Source organism: Lynx canadensis, chromosome C1 (assembly GCF_007474595.2).
Source record: "Lynx canadensis isolate LIC74 chromosome C1, mLynCan4.pri.v2, whole genome shotgun sequence".
In the NCBI taxonomy this organism is placed as follows: domain Eukaryota; kingdom Metazoa; phylum Chordata; class Mammalia; order Carnivora; family Felidae; genus Lynx; species Lynx canadensis.
Genome location: NC_044310.1, coordinates 187,966,854 through 187,980,897, shown reverse-complemented (window position 1 = coordinate 187,980,897; position 14,044 = coordinate 187,966,854).

Below are 14,044 nucleotides of genomic sequence, written 5' to 3'. Positions count from 1 at the left end.
CCCTCCCCCACTCACATCTCTGTCTCACTCAGGATAAGTAAACTTTAAAAAAATAAAAAATAAAAAAACAACAAAAAAAACCTCTCTTAGATCTCAGACCAGACTCCAAGCCCAAGCAGTCTTCTTAGCCTTGCCACCTGTTTCTTCCTTCTAAGCACAATGGGGGCTCTCCCTCCAGCCAGGGTGCTGTTGGACACCCTGACTAATAGAGAAAAGATGTGGGGATGCACAGCAAGGTGCTCTTCCCTGTGAGATATTATTTCAGTCTGTGGAATTCTGAGGGATTTTGAGAACTTGGAGAGAAAGATCACAAACACAGGGGTTCCTGGATGGCTCAGTTGGTTGGATGACCGACTTTGGCTTGGGTCATGATCTCACAGTTTGTGAGTTTGAGCCCCCATCGGGGGCTGACAGCTCAGAGCCTGGAGACTGCTTCAGATTCTGTGTCTCCCTCTCTCTCCCTGCCTCTCCCCAACTCATGCTCTGTCTCTCTCTCTCAAAAATAAATAAATGTTAAAAAAAATTTTTTTTAAAAAGAAAGATCTCAAATACAAACTAAAGCATTGGCAAAATGTGACTGACTTACAAGGCAGATGAAAGAACAAGACTTATTTAAGATTGAATTGTTGATTTTTTTTTTAATTTTTTAATGTTTACTTTTGAGAGAGAGAAACAGAGTGTGAGTGGAGGAGGGGCAGAGAGAGAGGGAGACACAGAATCCAAAGCAGGCTCCAGGCTCTGAGCCATCAGCAGAGAGCCTGATGTGGGCTTGAACTCACAGACTGCAAGATCATGACCTGAGCTGAAGTTGGACGCTTAATCAACTGAGCCACCCAGGCACCCTGTTGATCATTTTTTGAAAGGCCCTTAAAGTAAACTAGCTACTATTTTCTATCTTCACAGAGGGAAGACCAAAAGAAAATGGGCTGAAATTGCAAAAAGGAGATTCTGGTTTTTTTATGGAAACCTCTCCATATATAAAACAAAACCTGGGAAGGTACAAACTTACAGTTATAAAATAAATAAGTCACAGGGATGTAAGTACAATGTAGGGAATAGTCAGCAATATTGTAATAACTTTCTGTGGTGACAGATGGTAACTAGACTTCCTGTGGTGATCATTCATAATGTATGTAAATGTCATATCACTATGTTTTACACCTGAAACAAATATAATATTGTATGTCAACTATACTTCAATTAAAAAAAAGTTAAGACCTCCCAAAACAAACAAACAAACAAACAAACAAACAAAAAATCCCCCAAACCTGGGAGCCCCAATTATAAAACAGGAAAAAGGGGGATGGCTACAATAATGAAAGCCTGAATGCGAATTGCCAAGTCCAACCAACTCTTTTTCCCCTTAGAGGACTTGCCAAAGCAGTTTAAAACCAGTAATTTAGATCAAGGGTCAATAAACTATAGGCTTGTTTTTATATAGACCATGAGCTAAAAAATTTTCATTTGTAAATGGCTGGGGAAAAAAAGAATTATTTTATGTGATGTGAAAATTAAATGAAATTCAAATTTCAGTGTCCACAAAGTTTTGTTTGTTTATTTATTTATTTTTAACCTTTATTCATTTTTGAAAGACAGAGACATAATGGGAGTGGGGGAGGGGCAGAGAGAGAGGGAAACAGATTGGAAGCAGGCTTCAGACTCAGCTGTCAGCATAGAGTCTGAGGCGGGGCTCGAACCCACGAACTGTAAGATCATGACCTGAGCCAAAGTCAGACGCTTAACTGCTGAGCCACTCAGACACCCGTTTTTTGTTTGTTTGTTTGTTTTTGTTTTATTGTAGTTGATACACTAATGTAGTTACATTAGTTTCAGGTAAGTGCCTGCAAAGTTTTGTTGGAAAGCATGCTCATTTGCTTAGGTATTGTCTACAGCTATTTTTGCTGTAGTTGCAATAGAAAGCATATAGTCTGTGAAGCCTAAAATATTTACTGGTCCTTAGCAGAAAAAGTTTGCCAATCTCTGTTTTAGACGAAAAACAATGCTTTATTGTATTGTTTTTAATGCTGTTGTGATGAATAGAGTCGTATGATTTCTCCTTGGAAAGCATTAAAGTTCTGCCAGGCTGTGGTTTGAAAGAGGTCTTGTCTGTATGGAAGGAGAAATGACTGGTCTCAATCTCCCAGGATCCCTGAAAGTCTGTCCCTTGCAGCCATGGGAGACTGTGGTTTTACCCTTGGGCTCCAGCCAGTCGCCTTCAGTTGGCTAAAGGGAAAGAAGGCAATTATCCGGCATTATGCCAAAAAGTCTCCCCCCCCCCACCTCGCCCCCCCAAGTTTGGAGCCTGAAATTCCTGGCAGTTAAAAAAAGGATTTCCTTCAGAAGAACACAATTGCCGTAATGCTCTGGCCAGCCAGTCACTAGATTTCACAGGCTGGGAAAACATTTGTGATTTGAGAAGAATTGATGAGAGATGGAGGAAGCCTCCACGGAAGACTATGGGAAAGAGAAAAGCACATCTAGAACAAGGAGAAAATGAAGCAAAATCTTAATATCTATTTGTGCTCTTCCAAATCATTATAGATCTCTTAAGATGAAATCAGATCATTTGTATTAACTTATATTTACAACCCTTTGGTCCTCAATCTAGCATTTCACAAACATGTTTCTCAAATACATTAAACAGGTAGAAGCTGGAGTTATAATTCTCCTACCTTAATTCTTCTATGATTCTAGTTCTACAAAATGGGGATGAGACATTCAAAACCTTCAAAATCATGGAGTGATTTCTCAGCCTCAAGTATAAAGACTGGTAATTGGGGATTAAGTAAGGGCAAGTGTGGGGAAATGATGAATCTCAAATAATTTGTTCATTTATCCTCCCACTTTCCCCTTTGTTCTTTACTGGAAAAGTCTTGCTGATTACACTGATGAAACCACAATACTATCAAAAAATATGTACCCCCTCATGATCTCTGCAGAGAAAAAAACCAAATCAATAAACAAAAAACCAAATAGCCAGTGTCATAGCTTCAGATAAAACATACATCATGATAGTTTTATTTTTAATTAAAAATTTTTTAAGTTTATTTATTTATTTTGACAGAGTGAACAGGGAAGGGGCAGAGAGAGAGAGAGAGAGAGAGAGAATTCCAAGTAGGCTCTGCACTGTCCAACCATGAGTTGGATGCTTAACTGACTGAGCCACCCAGGTGCCCCACATTGTGATACTTTTTGACTACAGGTTCAATTATTTTACATTTTTATTTCAATTTTTTTAAGTTTATTTTTTTAAGTAATCTCTACACCTAATGTGGGGCTCAAACTAACAACCCTGAGATCAAGAGTCACATGCTCCACTGACTGAGCCAGCCAGGTGTTCCTTGTACACTCTTTATTTGTTTTAGTTTTAATTTATTTTTAATATTTATTTATTTTTGAGAGAGAGAGAGAATGCACAAGCAGGGGATAGGCAGAGAGAGAGAGAGGGAGACACAGAATCTGAAGCAGGCTCTGGGCTCTGAGCTGTCAGCACACAAATTGTGAGATCAAGACCTGAGCTGAAGTCGGATGCTTAACTGAGCCACTCAGGTGCCCCCCTTGTACACTCTTTTTGTAACATTACGTATTATTTGTATTTTCTTTTTTCTTTTTTAGAAAGACACAGAGCGTGAACAGAGGGGAGGGGCAGAGGGAGAGAGAGAGAGAATCCCAAGCAGGCTCCATGATCAGTGCACAGCCTGACTCAAGGCTCATCTCACGACTGTGAGATCATGACCTGAGCTGAAATCAAGACTGGGTCGCTCAACCAACTGAACTACCCAGGCGCCCCAGTCTTTTCTTCTATCTTTTTCTTATTAATTCAACCTCTTTATATATTAAAGAAACCATCTCTTTGTCACATTTTGACTATTTTACACTATTTTTGCCATACAAGTTTCTACGTGGTCAATTTTGTCAATCATTTCCTTTATGTTTTCTGAATTGCATATAATTTTTTTATTAAGTAATTTCTATGCCCAATGTAGGGCCTGAACTCAGGACCCTGAGATCAAGAGCTGCATGCTCTACTGACTGAGCCAGCCAGGCACCCCTGAATTTCATATACTTTAGAAAAAATTCCTTACCTCTTTTTAAAAAAATGTTTATTTTTGAGAGAGACAGCGAAAGCAAGAGGAAGGGAGGGGCAGAGAGAGGGAGAGAGAGAGAATCCCAAGCAGGTTCTGCACTGCCAGCACAGAGCCTGATGCGGGGCTCAAACTCCAGCTGTGAGATCATGACCTGAGCTGAAACCAGGAGTTGGACGCTTATCAACTGAGCCATTCAGGCACCCCTCCTTCCCTTTTTTTTTTTTTTTAAAGTAAGCTCTATGCCCAGCGTGGGGCTTGAACACATGACCCCGAGATGATGAGTCACATGTTCCACTAATGAACCAACCAGGCTCCCTTCCTCACCTCTTAATTATAAATTTTTCTGTCTCTCTTTTAAGATCTAAATAGTTTAATTCTTTGTTTATTAAAGAGGTTTTGTCCTTTTGTCTTCCTTAGTTTTTGGTTTTAGGTTTTTTTGCTTTGTTTTGTTTTGTCTTTTGCTACATTGATTCTGAAGGTCAAAAAACAAATGACATAGAAAATACATTTTTGACTTCTGCATGATTTGGCTCTGAATTCAACCTTTGAAAACTATGTGGGCCAACATTTTGTGGAGCACATCATGTCTTTTTGCATCCAAAGCTGGATCAAAGGCAAGCAGTTTATAATCTTTGTTCCATGAGCTCAATAATAATAATTTTCCTTCTCACCTTTGAAAATGTGGCTGTCAAAAAGACTTCCTTTAAAATGGCGTATTGTTACAGTGGCTGCTAAAGCAAATCAAATGATCTATTAGGGAGAGTCATATGAAATTAATTTAAAAAAATTTATATATGTATGTATGTATGTATGTATGTATTTAAAGGAAACTCTACACCCAACGTAGGGCTTATTTGAAATAAACTCTGGAGGGGCGCCTGGGTGGCGCAGTCGGTTAAGCGTCCGACTTCAGCCAGGTCACGATCTCGAGGTCTGTGAGTTCGAGCCCCGCGTCGGGCTCTGGGCTGATGGCTCAGAGCCTGGAGCCTGTTTCTGATTCTGTGTCTCCCTCTCTCTCTGCCCCTCCCCCGTTCATGCTCTGTCTCTCTCTGTCCCAAAAATAAATAAATGTTGAAAAAAAAAATTTTTTTTTTTAAATAAAAAAAAAATAAAATAAACTCTGGGGCACTAGGGTGGCTCAGTCAGTTAAGTGTCCGACTTTGGCTCAGGTCATGATCTCACGGCCTGTGAGTTCGAGCCCTGCGTCGGGCTCTGTGCTGACAGCTCAGAGCCTAGAGCCTCTTCAGATTCTGTGTCTCTCTGCCCCTCCCCTGCTCACACTCTGTCTCTCAAAAATAAATAAACAATAAACAATAAACAATAAATAAATAAATAAATAAATAAATAAATAAAATAAAATAAACTCTACATCCAACGTGGGGCTTGAACTTAAAACCCAAGATCAGGAGTCATATGCTCCACCTACTGAGCCAGTCAGACATCCCTATTTTTTTTACTTCATAAAGTCAAATATTGGCAAGTTCATATGGTTCAAGCTAATTTAATGGCTCAAATGTAGTAAGTTTATTTCTTCCTCTATAAAGTTCAGTGGGTAGCTGGCCTCCAAGCCACTGGTGGTGACTCAGGGCCCCAAGCTTCTTTTACCTCGTAGCTTCTGTATCTCAACACCAGGCCTCCAAAGTTACCATTTGTCTGCATGGAGCCAGTAGCAGCAGGGATAGGGCATTGGGTGCAGTGAGGATTTTTACAGAGCAGGCCTTCAAGAGATGTACGTCAGCACATCACTACCATTCCACTGGCTAGAACTCAGTTACATGGCCACTTCTAACTGCAGGTAAAGCTGAAGAATATAGTCTAGCTGTGCGCCCAGAACTAACAGAAAATGGGTCCAGTAAATGGTTGGCTAAGTGGCTTTCAGGGAAGTTTCCCTAATCCCTCCTCCTGACTTCTCTGGAATACTTAGCTGTTGGATCTTCTTGTTTTTAAGTAGAACAGATTCTGAGTAATAATGTATTTGTTCAGTTTATAAGGAATTTTTGCATAAATTACCTCAGTTTCCAAGTACTCTGTAAGATAGAGAATTATTTCCATTTCATTTTGTTTACACTGACTTATTTATTTTGAGAGAGAGCGTGCACAGGAGGGGCAGAGAGAGAAAGAGAAATCCAAGTGTGACTGGATTTGCACTGTCAGTGTGAGGACAGTGCATGAGGATGATGATGAGGCACTGGAACTCACAAATCCATGAATCAAGAGTCAAACACTTAACTGAGCCACTCAGGCTCAGTTTATAGGTGAAGACATGGAGGCTCAGAGAGGGCATGCCCAAGGACATGAAGTAGTGAGTTGTGAAACCAGCTCATAACAGCAAGGACTTTTTTTTATAGTGCTTTTTGGCTCATGCAGCCGTTTCATGTATATCCTTCTCTCCGACCACTAGTGCAAGGATCTTCCTATTCTGACAGTTGGCTTGTGGCCTCTCCATCATATCCAGCTGGTTGTTGGCCCAGCAGATTATAGGTTATAAATAGATGCATTTGTTGTCTGACCAATTCTTTTCCTGGAGTCAGGTACATCCACCTCTGCGAGAAACCAAGGCCTTCTCTGCTTCTTGGCTAAGGTTAGGAAAGCAGTTCTGAGGTCCCAAGGACTCACATATGGCTTCTGTGCACTTCTATAGCATAGCACAGCGCTCCAGGTACCAACCTGCCAGAGCTCAAAAGATCTTGGGAAGTGATTTTAGGGTGGAGATATGGGGTACAAAGGGATGCAGCTGTACTTACAACTCGATTACCTGCCAAGGGATAGGTCTTTGCTGCTGTTATTTCTGTTTTCTACTTTCTTCAGTGTGTAGCTAGCAGAGGAAGGGGGAGGGATTTCTCTTCCATAAACTCAAATTCCACTTTGCAGCTTTTGTCTTCATCATTTCTCATGCTCTCGCTCTATTTGTTGCTTCCCTGAGCTCCCCCTTACTTAAGCAAGAAAGGACTTAAATGATAACCTGACTTCAGCAGGAGGGTCTAACGTTTGAGGTTCACTTTGTGAACTGTGAGGGCAGAGCAGCTGCATCTTCTGCTTCCTTGAGTTCTATCGAACAAGCACCTGGCCCACGGTGGGTGTCTGCAAATGTGTGTTAACCAAGAATGTTGTAAAGTTCTAATTTACAAGTTTTTGTTGTCTTAGGGGCACCTGGGTGGTTCCGTTGGTTAAGCGTCGGACTCTTGATTTCGGCTCGGGTTATGAGTTTGAGCCCTGCATTGGACTCTGTGCTGACAGCACAGAGCCTGCTTGGGATTCTGTCTCCCTCTCTCTCACCCCTCTCCAACTTGCTCTCTCAATAAACTTAAAAAAATAAAAATAAAAATGAAGTTTTCAGAGTTACTTAGAATTAAAGCAAAAATAAATAGAATGCTACTGCTTTAAAGAATAAGATTTTTTGGGCGCCTGGGTGGCTCAGTTGGTTAAGCGTCCGACTTCGGCTCAGGTCGTGATCTCGCGGTCCGTGAGTTCGAGCCCCATGTCGGGCTCTGTGCTGACAGCTCAGAACTTGGAGCCTACTTCTGATTCTGGGTCTCCCTCTCTCTCTGACCCTCCCCCCGTTCATGCTCTGTCTCTCTCTGTCTCAAAAATAAATAAACGTTAAAAAAAAAAAGAATAAGATTTTTAATTATGATCATTTTCAAGCATACAGGAAAAAAAAAGAGAAAATGATGAAAATCTATATACCTGCCAGATATTTCAACAAGATTTGAATTATCATCAGGCTATTTAGAAAGTGTTCCAACATAGAGTAGCTTGTGCTTTTCAGAATCACAGAGCTTTAGAGGCATTAGAAATTAAGAGGCATTCCTAACGACTCAAGTGGAATTGACTAAGTTCCTTTCCTTAAGCTCTCTATGCATCAGCTTCCTCATATGTGAAGTGGGCATAATAATATTTGTTAGAAAGGGTTGTTAGACTAGAAGTCAATAGCACCTGACACATGGTAAGTGCTCAGTGAATGTTAATTATTTTAAGCCTACTACTTTATACTTTCCAACAAATGATAAAAGACCAGAATTAAGGGCCACCAGCCTGGCTCAGTGGGTAGAGTGTGACTTTTTTTTTTTTTTAGCGTTTATTTATTTATTTTGAGAGAGAGAGAGAGCACATGCACATGTGAGTGGGGGAGAGGCAGAGTCCCAAGCAGGCTCCACAGCTCGAGGAACCTGATGTGGGGCATGAACTCACAAACCTATCAGATAATGACCTGAGCAGAAATCAAGAGATAGATGCTTAATCGACTGAACCACCCAAACACACCAACTCTTGATCTCAGGGATGTAGGTTTACCATGTTGGGTATAGAGATTACTTAATAAAATCTTAAAAAAAAAAAAAAGTCTGTAATTAAGAACCACAGAAGCAGTGCAGGGCTGTGCTTACAACTGTGCAAGTTATTCTTTACATAAATCTGGGGTCGGTGGTGGGCATTCATGTTCTAGTCATTGAATCATAGGCCAATTTTCTGGCACCTAGTGGTACAGTGTTCTGAAGAAGGGGTTAATTTTCTATCCACACAAATTCCCACTTTGGGTTAATAGCACAAGATTGGGTGGGAGTGTATAAACCTTGAACGTGATTTCAGTTCTGTACTGATAAATCCTCTTGTACATCTTGACTACAGAATTTTAAGAGGTAGAAAGGGAAAATTACCTGATTTTAAACCACTTAATTCAAGTTAATATATTTTTTAAACGTTTATTTTTGAGAGAGTGCCAGTGGGGAAGGGTCAGAGAGACAGGGGATCCGAAGCAGGCTCTGCACACCGTAAAAGCAGGGCCTGATGCGGGGCTTGAATCCACAAACTGTGAGATCATGACCAAGCCAAAGTTGGATACTTAAACGACTGAGTCACTCAGGAGCCCCTCATGTTAGTATTTTTAAAAAGTTAACTATGTAAAAAACTATGTTAGCGAGTAAGGGGTTAGGGTAGATGCTAATAGACAATTATGAGACAGTTCCTGAAAAGGCTTTCTCTTAACACTATTGGTTGGAGTATAAATTTACTGGAAAATTTTGAAGGCAAACTGGCACTATGTTTTAAGTCATTTTTGTTTTAAGTAGACTCCACACCCAACATGGGGCTTGTAACTCACAACCCTGAGATCATCAGCTACATGTTCTATGGAGCCAGCCAGCCCCACAAACTGGATACCATTTTACACTTGTATATCTTTGATATAGTAATTCTACATCTAGAAATTTATCCTAAGGAAACACAAGTACATAAAGACAAATGTATAAAGACATTCATTGCAGCTTTGTAATGAAACAGCCAGAAAAAACAAAACCAAAATCTAGAACTACTCCAAAGAAAAATACTAAATAGTAGACACTTGGAGATGATAAAATAATGATGCTAGTATGAATGTTGATTTTGCGTTCTTTTTAAGGTTATAATCAACCAAAGGAAGACCGAGAAATCTCAGCCACTTGCATATATGGGGTTAGTCCATAAATTTATCTCATTGATGTTTCTTTCAGAGATGCTTTTGTGTGCTTTTTCCTCTGTGTGTGCTGCTTTAAGTTTACTTATTTGAGAGAGAGAGAGAGAGAGAGAGCGAGAGAGAGAGAGAGAGAGAGCACATGAGTGCAAGTGGGGGAGAGGCAGAGAGAGAGAGAAGCAAAGAGAGAGAGGGAGAATCCCAAGCAGGCTCCACTTGGGGCTCGAACCCACAAACCGTGAGATCATGACCCAAGCCAAAGTTGGAGGCTTAACTGAGCCACCCAGGCGTCCCTGTACTGCTTTAAATCTGTTTTATTCTCACAAACTTAATAAAACATAGGCTAAGTTTTTTCACTTTTATAGTAAATATGTACAGAAAACTTATAAAATCAACAATTAGATTCCTTCAAAATCAAACTCTTAAGACAGGAGGGGCGCCTGGGTGGCGCAGTCGGTTAAGCGTCCGACTTCAGCCAGGTCACGATCTCGCGGTCCGTGAGTTCGCGCCCCGCGTCAGGCTCTGGGCTGATGGCTCAGAGCCTGGAGCCTGTTTCAGATTCTGTGTCTCCCTCTCTCTGCCCCTCCCCCGTTCGTGCTCTGTCTCTCTCTGTCCCAAAAATAAATAAACATTGAAAAAAAAAAATTAAAAAAAAAAAAACAAAAAAACTCTTAAGACAGGAAAGAAGGTTGATAATTTTATTTCTTGTACCCAACCAAAGTTTGCCTCTTTTATGTGGGAAAAGCACTGTACACATTAAGTCCCCAGCCCCAGGAGCTTCCTCAAAATTAACTAGTGAAATAGCACAACTGCTGCCCAATGACAGTATTGCAGTGGTGCTCATTTTAATAAGAGGCACAGGCTTGACTTCTTGGCCATCAAAGTAGGTATTAGTTTGCAATATAAGGGAATCCTCCTAGTATAGTGGTCAACGTATAAACATCATCAGCTTGTCAAAGTGCATATTCCTTATTTTTTTAAAGTTTATTTGAGAGAGAGAGAGCGAGAGCGAGAAAGCAAGAAAGTGAGCGAGCAAGCAGGGGAGGAGCAGAGAGAGAGAATCCCAAGCAGGCTCCACAATGTCAGCACAGACCCTGACTGGGGGCCTTGATCTCACGAATTATGACATCATGACCTGAGCTGAAATCGAGTCAGATGCTTAACCGACTGAGCCACCCAGGAGACTCCAAAGTGCATATTAAAAAAAAAAATGTTTTTATTTAGTTTTGAGAGACAGAGCACAAGTGGGGCAGAGAGAGAGGGTAACACAAGATCTGAAGCAGGCCCCAGCCTCTGAGCTGTCAGCACAGAGCCTGATGCTGGGCTTGAGCCAAAGTCAAGACATTTAACTGACTAGGCCACCCAGGCACCCCTTCTCTTTTTTTAAAAAATGTTTTAAAATTTTTATTTTGAGAAGGAGGGGAGGGACAAAGGATCCGAAGTTGGCTCAGAGCTGACAGGCTGACAGCAGTGAGTCCGATGCAGGGCTTGAACTCACAACCTGTGAGATCATGACAGGAGCCAAAGTTAGATGTTCAGTCACCTGAGCCACCCAGGTGCCCCCAAAGTGCATATTCTGGAGCCCTATATCCTAGATCTACCAAATCAGCAAGGTACCTTTTTAAAAGTTCTCGGGCCACCTGGGTAGCTCAGTTGGTTAAGCTTCTGACTATTGATTTTGACTCAGGTCATGATCTCATGGTTCCTGGGATTGAGCCATGCATCCGGCTCTGCACCATCAGTGCAGAGCTTGCTTGGAATTCTCTCTCCCTGCCCCTCCCCTCCCTGTGTGCTCTCTCTCAAAATAAATAAATAAACTTAAAGAGAAAAAAATATTCTCTCAAAATAAATTTAAAAAAATTAAAAAGTCCTCCAGGTATCTGTAATTCCCACAAGTTTTGAAAACCACTTCTCATTACTTCTAATTTCTTCTTAAAACCAAACCCAGCACAACTATAAATACCTGAGAAGAATCACCATTTGACATTTGCTACAAGAAATGTTTTTAATGGAAAAATTATTAAAAAATAATCTATAAAGTTGTATTTGAAAGCAATAAAGTTTACAGTTAATGGCCATAGGACATAATAGAAAACTGAGCTCAAGGCCCAAAAAACATGAGTTTATCATTTAGGCTCTTATATTTAGTGGTCTTCTTAAAGCATTTTCATAAAGAAAGAAAAAAATCACAAAACAAGCCCCAACAAATTAAAGAAGATGGAAGTCCATACTATGCATCTTTCTGACCACATGCTATGAAACTATATATAACCTAACCACAAGAAAAATCTAGAAAGACCACAAATGCATGGAGGTTAAATAACATGCTACTAAATAATGAATGTTCAACCAGGAAATAAGGAAAGAAATAAAGAAGTACATGGAAACAAATAAAGATGAAAACACAATGGTTTAAAACCTTTGGGACACAGCAAGAACAGTTTTAAAAGTAAAGTTTATGGCAATTCAGGCATACATCAAGAAGCAAGAAAAACCTTAAACAACTTAACCTTACACCTAAAACAACTTGAAAAAGAATAAACAAACCTAAAACCAGCAGAAGGAAGGAAATAATGATTAGAGCAGAAATAAATGATAGAAAAACTAAAAAAACAATAGAACAGATCAATAAAACTAGGAGCTATTTCTTTGAAGAAAAAAATCAATAAAAGTGATAAACCTTTAGCCAGACTTTCCAAGAAAAAGGACTAAAATAAATAAAATCATAAATAAGAAAGGAGAAATAACAATCAACACCACAGAAATACAAACAATTATAAGAGACTATGAAAAACTACATGCCAACAAACTGCACAATCTAGAATGGATAAATTCCTAGAAACATATAAACTACCAAAACTGAAACAGAAAGAAATAGAAAATTTGAACAGACCCATAACCAGCAAAGAAATTGAATCAGTAATAAAAAAAATCTCCCAACAAATTAAGTCCAGGACCAGATGGCTTCGCAGGTGAATTCTACCAAACATTTAAAGAGTTAATACCGGGGTGCCTGCGTGGCTCAGTTGGTTAAGCGTCCAACTTCAGTTCAGGTCATGATCTCAAGTTCCTTGTGCCCTGCATCGGGCTCCGTGCTGACAGCCTGCAGCTGGAGCCTGCTTAGCATTCAGTGTCTCCCTCTCTCTATGCCCCTCCCCTGCTTGTGTTCCGTCTTTCTCTCAAAAATAAAGAAACATTGAAAGAATAAAAAGAGTTAATACCTATTCACAAACTATTACAGAAAATAGAAAAGGAAGGAAAACTTTCAAATCCATACATGAAGCCGTCATTACTCTGACACCAAAATCAGATAAAGACACCACAAAAAGAGACTACAGGCCAATACCTCTCATGAACATAAATGCAAAAATCCTCAACAAAATACTAGCAAACCAAATCCAACAATACATTAAAAAAAAATCATTTGCCACCATCAAGTGGGATTCATTCCTGGGTTGCAGGGGTGGTTCAATATTTGCAAATCAATCAGTGTGATTCATCACATCAATAAGAGAAAGGATAAGAACCATATGATTTCAACAGATGCAAAAAAAAAAAAAAAAAAAAGAAAAAGAAAAAAGAAAAAGCATTTGACAAAGTACAACATCCATTCATGACAAAAGCCCTCAACAAAGTAGGTTTAGAGGGAACATACATCAACATAATGAAGTCCAACTAAAAACTCACAGCTAACATCATCCTTAATGGGAAAAAACTGAGAGCTTTTCCCCTAAGGTCAAGAAGAAGAGAAGGATGTTCACTCTAACCACTTTTATTTAACACAGTGCTGGGAAGTCCTAGCCACAGCAATCGGACAACAAAAAGAAATAAAAGACATCCAAATTGGTAAAGCGGAAGTATACCTTTCACTATTTGCAGATGACACGATACTATATATAGAAAATCCGATAAGGCACCTGGGTGGCTCAGTGGGTTGAGCGTCCAACTTCTGCTCAGGTCTGTGGGTTCGAGCCCCACGTCGAGCTCTGTGCTCACAGCTCAGAGCCTGGAGCCTGCTTCTGATTCTGTGTCTCCCTCTCTCTCTGCCCCTCCCCCACTGATGCTCTCTGTCTCTCAGAAATAAACATTAAAAAAATTTTTTTAAATAAAAAATTAAAAAAAATTTTTTTTAATGTTTATTTATTTTTGAGACAGAGAGAGACAGAGCATGAATGGGGGAGGGTCAAAGAGAGGGAGACACAGAATCTGAAACGCGCTCCAGGCTCTGAACTGTCAGCACAGAGCCCGATGCGGGGCTCGAACTCACGGACCGCGAGATCATGACCTGAGCCGAAGTCGGCCGCTCAACCGACGGAGCCACCCAGGCGCCCCTAAAAATTTTTTTTAGAAAAGTCCGAAAGACTCCAACAAAAAACCCGCTAGAACTGATAAACTCAGTAAAGTTGCAGGATAGAAAAATCACTGTGAAAACATCTGTTACATTTCTATACACCAACAGCGAAGCAACAGAAAGAGAAATTAAGTAAACAATCCCATTCATAATTGCATC